Here is an 8,293-nt window from a genome sequence, read left to right on the forward strand (position 1 = left end):
GCAGTCACCAGCCACATCAACCTGATCAGTGTTTGATTGTTGTCTTGTTGCTTTTCTTCTTTTGTCTCTCCTCTTTCCACTCACCCCAACCGGTCAAGGCAGAAGGCCGCCCACCAAGAGCCGGGGTCTGTCGGAGGTTTCTTCTGTTAAAGGGGTTTTTTCCTCCCTGCTGTCACCAAGTGCTGCTCAAGGGGGATTTGTTGGGTTTTCCCTATGTAATAATATTGATAACAGTAAGGTCTAGACCTTACTTTGTAAAGTGTCCTGAGATGACTTCTGTTGTGATTTGGCGCTATACAAATAAAATTTGATTTGATTTGATCGTATTCTACCATTTATGCACATTTTTTGATAAACCTTTTAAAATTTGAGAGTAAATTTGGGCAAAGTCTTGCAACACACAACACATGCTTACAAAAACAACATGTTATGTCAGCAGACGAAGTTATATTTTAGTCCCATTTGTAACTTCCTTATTTAACAGCATATTTTATAGCTTGTTAGATATTTGAAAGAAATCATAGAAGATTCAGTGTGTCCGTGTTACCAAATTGTAACAGATTTTCACATTGGTTTTATGTTCCTGAACACCCAAAAGTTGTGTTCCTGCTCCAATTAAAATAAAAAAAAAAACACTGTTCACAGCAATTTACAGAGGCGAGTTGAGCCATCACTCATCGTCTCATTAGTGACGTTCAAGGCCTGTCCATGACCGAACGTACTGCCAATATTATCCCTGCTCTGTTGCCAGCTAAGAAAGGACAGCATTTCTAGATCACAGCAACACCAAGCACACTTCAGCCATGGACACCACACTGTCAACAAGAACACAGAGCAGAGTTAAAACAATTCCAGCAAAAAGATAACACAAGCCCTGCGTTACTATGCAACATCAAAGTTTATTTTTTTGTACAGTATTCTGCTGAAAACCGGCGTGAAAGAAAATAAGCAAACTCACTTTAAGGAGGAAAAAAATAGGAGAAAAAGGTCATAAAGGAAGAGCAGGAAAGTGAAACTGTAGGTAAGGAAGGGAAATGGACTGATTGAGAGGGAGTGAGCAGTGAGAGTTCCCACTATTGACGTTGTGATCAGAGTGGAGGAGAGTTTAGACCAACGCTTTTTTACCCACACATCGCGCTGCCCACTCCATACTGCTAAAACTGGAAAGCATGGTTCCCTTTACAAAAGAGCTGCATGAAGGAGACACAGCCACAGACTCTTGTGCTTGTCTCCATTTAAATGTCACTGCACTTCCACACAGCAAGCGAAATTACTCAGAACATTGTGAGAATAGATGTCAAACCACTGGCAACATCAATTTTAGTGGGATATTCAAGACCCTGCTGCGGACAGTCTTAGGGCTGATCGAAGTCTTACGTGTACTGTGCTGATTCTAGACATGCATCAGGCCTTTAACAGAGATTTATGATGGCAATCAAACCGGAACCGCTGAATTTGGAAGGCAGACTGGTGGGTCAATGGACTGAGACATGATTCGTACCATCAAAGTGTACCATAGCAAAAAGCCATAAAGTGGATGCGCTTCACTGTGATTATTGTGAGGATGCTGATACAAAAGGAACAATGTGCAGCTGAGTACCATCAGCAGTATGAGTGCCACCTATTACTGCAAAGAACACACTTGACAGTAGTTTTCTATTCATCAGTTAACAATAAATGTGCTGTATTTAAATCTTTCTCTAAAATAGCACATGCACTGTATAAAGATAGGTGCCAAATTAAACAAAGAACCCAAGTGAACAGACCCTCTTCAAAGCAGACATGTCGACGTGTCATAGCATGAAAAGCATACATGTTACTAATAAAGTTCACAATGTCTCAGTTCTAGAAAGAGCCAAAGTAAAATCTGAACTTCCGGGTTATGTTCCAGAAAAAAGAAAGCCCAATTCAAAATCCCAATGAGATTGCTAATTTGGTTAGCAACAAAAACTCCAGTCTCGGAACCAGCCATTTTCAATAGTCATCATTCTTCTACACTATGATGATATATTCCTTTGAAACGACATATTATTGACATTAACATGATATTTCTGTTTTTAATGAACACAATTTCTCAGAAGTCTGAGCCCACTGAGACCAAAACATCACCAGCTGATGCTGGTGCCACAAAGGTTTCAACGTTTAGTAGTAAGTGTTATAGTGGTTGATGGCTTGTCTTAGAATATGAAAAAAAATTTAGAGGAACGTGCTTTGACTGATGAAAAAGTGATAAATGAGATATATCATAAAGTCACTGAAGCTAGTGGAACAGAGGCTAACCAGATGTGACCACATGACTTTGGCTCTCTGTTCATGTGTCCCAAGAAACCATGATAGTAGCACCTATTTTAAACAACATTTACAGAAAATCAGTGAGAGAAAATGCAAATGAATGCACATTTCCAACCACTAACATTTTGCAAATACTGGCACTAACTGTCCAGTCAGGTGCCATTAAATCAATGCAGATGAAGCAAGATGACGTAGTCATCTTACGTAGGTTCAAATCTCAGTGCCGGTAGTTCACGTGTCGAAATGTCCATGGGCAAGACACTGAACCCCCCTGTTGCCCCCCAGTGGTTAGAGCTGAGTTGGTGCTGCAGATGGCTGCCATCAGTTCTGTACTGGAAACAAATTCCTTGTGTGTAACATAATTTGCCAATAAAGGTGATTATCCTTATCCTTTAAAAAGTGATATCTGCTGGTTTTAGTGTCTTAAGAAAAACTTACAGTCTATATATCTATATGTATTTCTTGTTATGCAACTTTTCAAATTATCCAAACGTTCTGCACAAAAGAAATCCTGAGTGGAAAATTTGAATAAATATCATAAAAAACAAATGTGCATGGATGGAAATGCGCCTACAGTGAGTAGACACGCAGGACCCTGAAAGCGAAGCAGCTAAATGGCATTCAGCCATCACTGCTTTTATTATTTACACCTGTGATCTTGCTAATGTGATACAGCATGTCAGAATGACTTCTGAGAGCGAAGACGCACATCAAATGTTCCCTTACTGGAAATGAAGATTCACTGAGTGTTTGGATGAAAAAGCTGTGAATCACATGCACTGGCCTTCACTGCCATCACAGCAGACCTCAACTGAACACCTATGTGAGATTGTGGAGCAACATGTTAGTCATCACTCTCTCTGCAGCGTCACCGCAACACAAATTGGGGATATATTACCATCTGTTTATTTCTGATGTTGCATGCGCTTTTGTTATTTCTGCCTACGTCAGGCTTTCTGTCTCTCAACTGTGCTCAGGATTCTCTCTTTCAAAAGAAATAGCAATCTCACTGAGGATTCCTGGTTAAATAAAAGATATATAATAAAAAATAACTCTCCACACCATTAAGAGTTCTGTACTATTTTTAAATGGTAGTAAACATGTATTGTATTACGGCAGCACGGAGTACAAGGCAATGCCACCGATTAGTTTATGTGTGGAGGACAGAATTGCTTGATTTTCTGTGAAACAAAGCCAAATAACAACCAGATCCAATTCACAGTATAATTTGCTAGCTCAGAAAAGTGTCTTTAGAGCTAAGTTATTCTTTAATTTCATGCTATTGATTTCATCCACATTATCTCGCCCTAACCATGACTCTCAGAAAGGCTCACAGAGAAGGTGTCAGGAGTCACATTCTTGAGCCTGAAGGGCTTAAAAGGAGGTCACTCAGAAGAGTCACATGTATGGCCATGACAAGGGCGGTATGCGTGTCGAGTGGCACCGCTGAACCATAAGTGCCTCCCACGCTCCATGAGATAGGAGCATGCCACTGCTGACACTTGGGCCACGTTGTCTCTCAGCCCCAGTCCGCCTGAATTGTCTTTGGCCTTCGGAACACTTCGGTTTTGCTACAGCTGTGTTACCATGGTTACCCAGTGACAAAGCCACAGGTGTCTGATGATAAGGTTGGCGGTTTCAGGAGCCATGTCGCTCACCTGATTGACACTTGCTCACCCTACACAGGGAGCAGCTTCTTCTGTCCTTTGGGTGTTTTTCTTTTTTTGGGAGATGGCTGATGAGGCCACAGGCAAAGAAGTGATGAGGTCCTCCTAGTGAGGGCCCTTCATGTCATGAAACCTCTACACACAACTCTAGACTGAGTTATCTAACAGATGTTAGACACTATAACGAACCTTCTGTGTAGAGAGAAGAGGAAAATATACGAGACAGCTCACAGGGGAAAGACACCAACTGAAGAGATGAAAACAAGCACTTCATGACAGTTTCGTAAATACTTTCATCTCTCAAGCTCTGATGAGGAAAACAGATTATACACATGCATATATCTACATAAAAAGGCAGCTCATAGTTGGAACAGATTCTAAAAAAGAGTAACTTTACTCTGGCAGTGTTGCACTGCAATAAACACACCTCAGGAATAAATGTCAACAACTGAAGGTGGAAAGCTAAACGACACACTGCGGTGAAGCTCGAGGAGGTTGTGGATATCAGGCTGTTGTCCTTAGTAACCAAATGTCAAAGCTCCTCAGCAGCTGTGCACCATACCGATTCATGGAGCCATTGTCTGCTTTGCAGGCTACAGTCTGTGTTTACACAGTATCTTACTGCTCACATTCAAAAGGAAGTTAAGACATATGGAGGCTACTAACGCACAGTGTGAGATAAAAAGGAGTTTACAACTGAATCCACACTCGAGCAACAGAAAATGAGAGAAAACATCAGCTGAATACAAAACAAGCAAAGCTAAAATTATTAGCTGATCAACAGAAATAGCAATGATGAGAATGCAATCTTAGCATAATCTCCTAAGTGAGGATTTAGCTGCTTTTTTTCTGTTTCATATCACTGCAAATTGAATATGTTTCAATCTCTGGACTGTTATACAAAACAAGGCGTGTAGAATATGTTTATCTCAATTTAACGACAGTGTTTAAAATCAAGTAATTAATGTATCACAAAAATATTTTTCATTAATGAATAATGAAAACAATTGTAGCTCTAAAATAGAACATCAGTCATTGCTGACGATGTCAAGAACAACAATAATAATAGGTTTAAATAATTGTTATATATTACACAGGGCTACAACCACAGCGGCTTTAACATTTTGTAATTCACAGTGAATGGGGCAAATGCGAGGCTAAACATGCCATCCCTCTGCAGGAGGACAGCGTTCCCGCATGTTAACAGGGTCTGTTCCTCTGAAATCCCTCCATTCATTTTTTCTCTTGGGTTCATTAATACAGGAAGGAAGGGGACATTCTGTGGAGCAGCAGGTGCCAATCTGTCACTGTGTGGAGATCAGCCAGACTCGGCTCATATTAAGCCGCTGCTGCTGCTCCTGCAGCCTTTGACATCTATCTGATAATATTCTACTAGGTGCAATGATTCATTTCTATGCAGTCAATGCAGTCGCTAATGCTCACTAGATATTTCATAGCTTGCTTTGCATGTAAGTGGCAATATATATGTAAATGTGCAAGATCTGCATACATATTTTTATTCATAGCATTTATTCGAATTTAAAGTGCACACACTACACAGCAGATCAAATCATAAATACCTAAGCAAAGACAGAAATAAGCTAGATAATAGCTGTAAGAGTGTTATGCTAATGGTCCCCTAAATAAACCTAGATATACAGTAACAACTGAATTTTACATCAGTCTACATTTTTCCATAGAGGGAGAACCTTTAAATCTGGCTAATTACTTTTCAGGTAGTTTCCAGAACATTAACTGTGTGTTGAATAAATGAAATACAACAAACTGTCTATCATGTTCGCACTGGTAAATCAACAGATCCGATATGAGAACAAGAGGTTGTTTTAACCTTGTAAAGCAACATGTTAAAGTACAGCACAACAACAGCAGGTAAAGGATGTAAAGGTTCCTGTGTCCATATTCTAAGGACAAAAACCTTGATTTTATTCTTCCATTTTCAATGTGCAAAGAAGGTGAGGGTGGCAGGCCACACTGTACAGTTATACAAATCTACTGGAGTGATTCAAAGTAATTCGTTGTAACAAAATTAACTGCCACTCTTAAAAAAGATACTATTTTTGGAAGTTTCCTTTTAATGTGATCAACCCTCACCGTGTCAAGTACAGCGAGCCACACTACTGCTCGCAAAGTGTATTTTAACATACTTTCAAATCAGCTTGCACTTTAAAAGGTCACAGTTGTGAGGCAAAATCCATTATTTGACTTTACTAGACTTGCTCAGTGCAAGCGGGATTATCTGCAGTTTAAGACTGACAATAATTGCGTTTACACTGCATTAGGCCTGGCTGTTGTGTCCCTCCTCATGCCTTAGAGCTCAAAGCCTGTTTGTTGATCTGATGAGCTCTAATTAGATTTCTCAACCACTGTGGAAAACGAGCCATCAATTAGAGTTCTGTGATTAGGGGGATGCATTTGATTCCTGTCAAGCACCTGCTGCCTTCAAGTTACTGGAACATTCCATGCCGGGAAAGAACGTGGCTGCTTGGAAAGGCTGTGTTCTGGGGTAGTAACAACAGGATTTCTACCTTAAAAAGGTGTATGGTGTTAGTCTATCCATTCTCATTATTCTTCAGTGTAGTAGTTAATGCTCTAGAATAACAGCTCAGCTGGTTTGAAATCTGATGCAGATGACACAGTTGGACCAGGACCACCTGGTAATGAAGGTGTTGGTTGGTGTGAAAACAAAAGCAGACCAAGCACAGCAATACATGTCAGTAGTGATGTAATTCAAGAGCTAACCTTCTATTAAATCCATCTGCTGATGGATGTGAGCCACTTCTGAGTGTGTTTAAATAATGTATAGCTTTTATTTATAAAATATCATTTTGCAACTGCATCATCACAAGCACATGGATTTTCCCTGCACTACTGAATAATGAAAAGGAATTCAATCAGAGGTCTGTTGAGCTTTTCTATATTTTAGCGGTGAGTGAAATGAGTTGTGCGTCCCTGTTCGAGATATGTCAATGCTCATAATCAGTTTTCTCTTTGTGAACTCAAGAGTAGATTAACAAAACTCATATGGTGCTGTAAAATGCAGGATTACTTGCTGTCAGTCTCGGAAATTTGATTTCCCCGTGCAGGTCCATGTGTCAGTGATGACGCAAGATGAGTCCCTAAAACTGTCCACCCAGTGAGCTTACAGTTACTGATTTGTGAAGATCCAGTGTGAACAGGGGCCGCAGCAGGACCAATGTATTTTGTTTTTCCTTAGTCCAAACAAATGAACTAACTGATCTACAGGTCGGAGAATGTCTCATCGGACAAAACTGTGAATTCATTTCCACTGTATATCTTTAAAAACAGTCATAATCCTACCCATAATACTTTCACCACTAAGATTTTTTCGCATTAAAAAACTTAAATCTTGTTAATCCAAATTAATTTCCCCTGCTTCTCTGAGCATGTGCACGTGTGTAAACTACATCTCGTCTGCTAAACTGCCACACTCAAGCCCCTCTCTCTCAGTGCTTATTAGTCACACAACAGCTCCCTGTCCAGACACCCCAACCTTTCAACCCCATTTCTCATTTTCCAATCAGCCACTGCCATAAACTGTAATTGCAGTGTCAGGCTGTTGACTTTGTTTAGACCCAAGTATAAGTGCAGACCCACTTCTCCACCCCTCCTGATGGGAACAAGAAGAAGATGACAGTCAAACAGCACCACAAAATGAAAACAAAGGCATACACACGCCTGTATTTTTGAGACAGAAAGTCTAAGGTTCAATATCTATGAGGCATAAGGGGACATTTTCCTTCTCATTCACATTCTGGCTTTCCAGACAGGTGTACATGAAGCTGCCATAGGCAACAATATCAGTGGGCTGCTCTATCATAATGAAAGTGGTTGACATCTGATCTTTGTCTTAATGAAAGGATTCACAGTGAACATGATATGAAACACTGCTGCTGCAGTAACTGCAAGACATTTATCCTTTTGTTTAAACAGCCTGACTCTCAGGGTATGAGATTATACATGCTGTCCAATGAACATTCACGTCAGATCTTAAATGGCAACTGATTAATCACAGAGCGGATGGAACGAGAAGAATAGCAGCACATTAGACACTGACTCAACTATTAATGACAGTGTCTGAGGACAAAACAGGCTGCGCAACGTAGTTTCCCAACAGATAACACCCTGTTCCCCGAGAGTGTCGCGATGGAGATTTATACATGTGCACCATCACAATCACAGCAGCTAATCTGCGTTATTCACTTTTAAAAATGCCATTCACCAGTAACTTGGGGTTTACACAATTTCTCCAGTGCAGATCAAGGGAAAGCTGCTTCATCTGTTGCCTTCAGATT

General features: G+C 40.3%; 1 protein-coding gene across 1 annotated transcript in view; it reads right to left on the minus strand.

Annotated features, from left to right (window-relative positions):
- The window catches only part of tanc2b (tetratricopeptide repeat, ankyrin repeat and coiled-coil containing 2b), a 139,302-nt gene that overhangs the window by 91,736 nt on the left and 39,273 nt on the right, over positions 1–8,293 (minus strand).

Source organism: Monopterus albus, unplaced genomic scaffold (genome assembly GCF_001952655.1).
Source record: "Monopterus albus unplaced genomic scaffold, M_albus_1.0 scaffold175.1, whole genome shotgun sequence".
Lineage (NCBI taxonomy): Eukaryota > Metazoa > Chordata > Actinopteri > Synbranchiformes > Synbranchidae > Monopterus > Monopterus albus.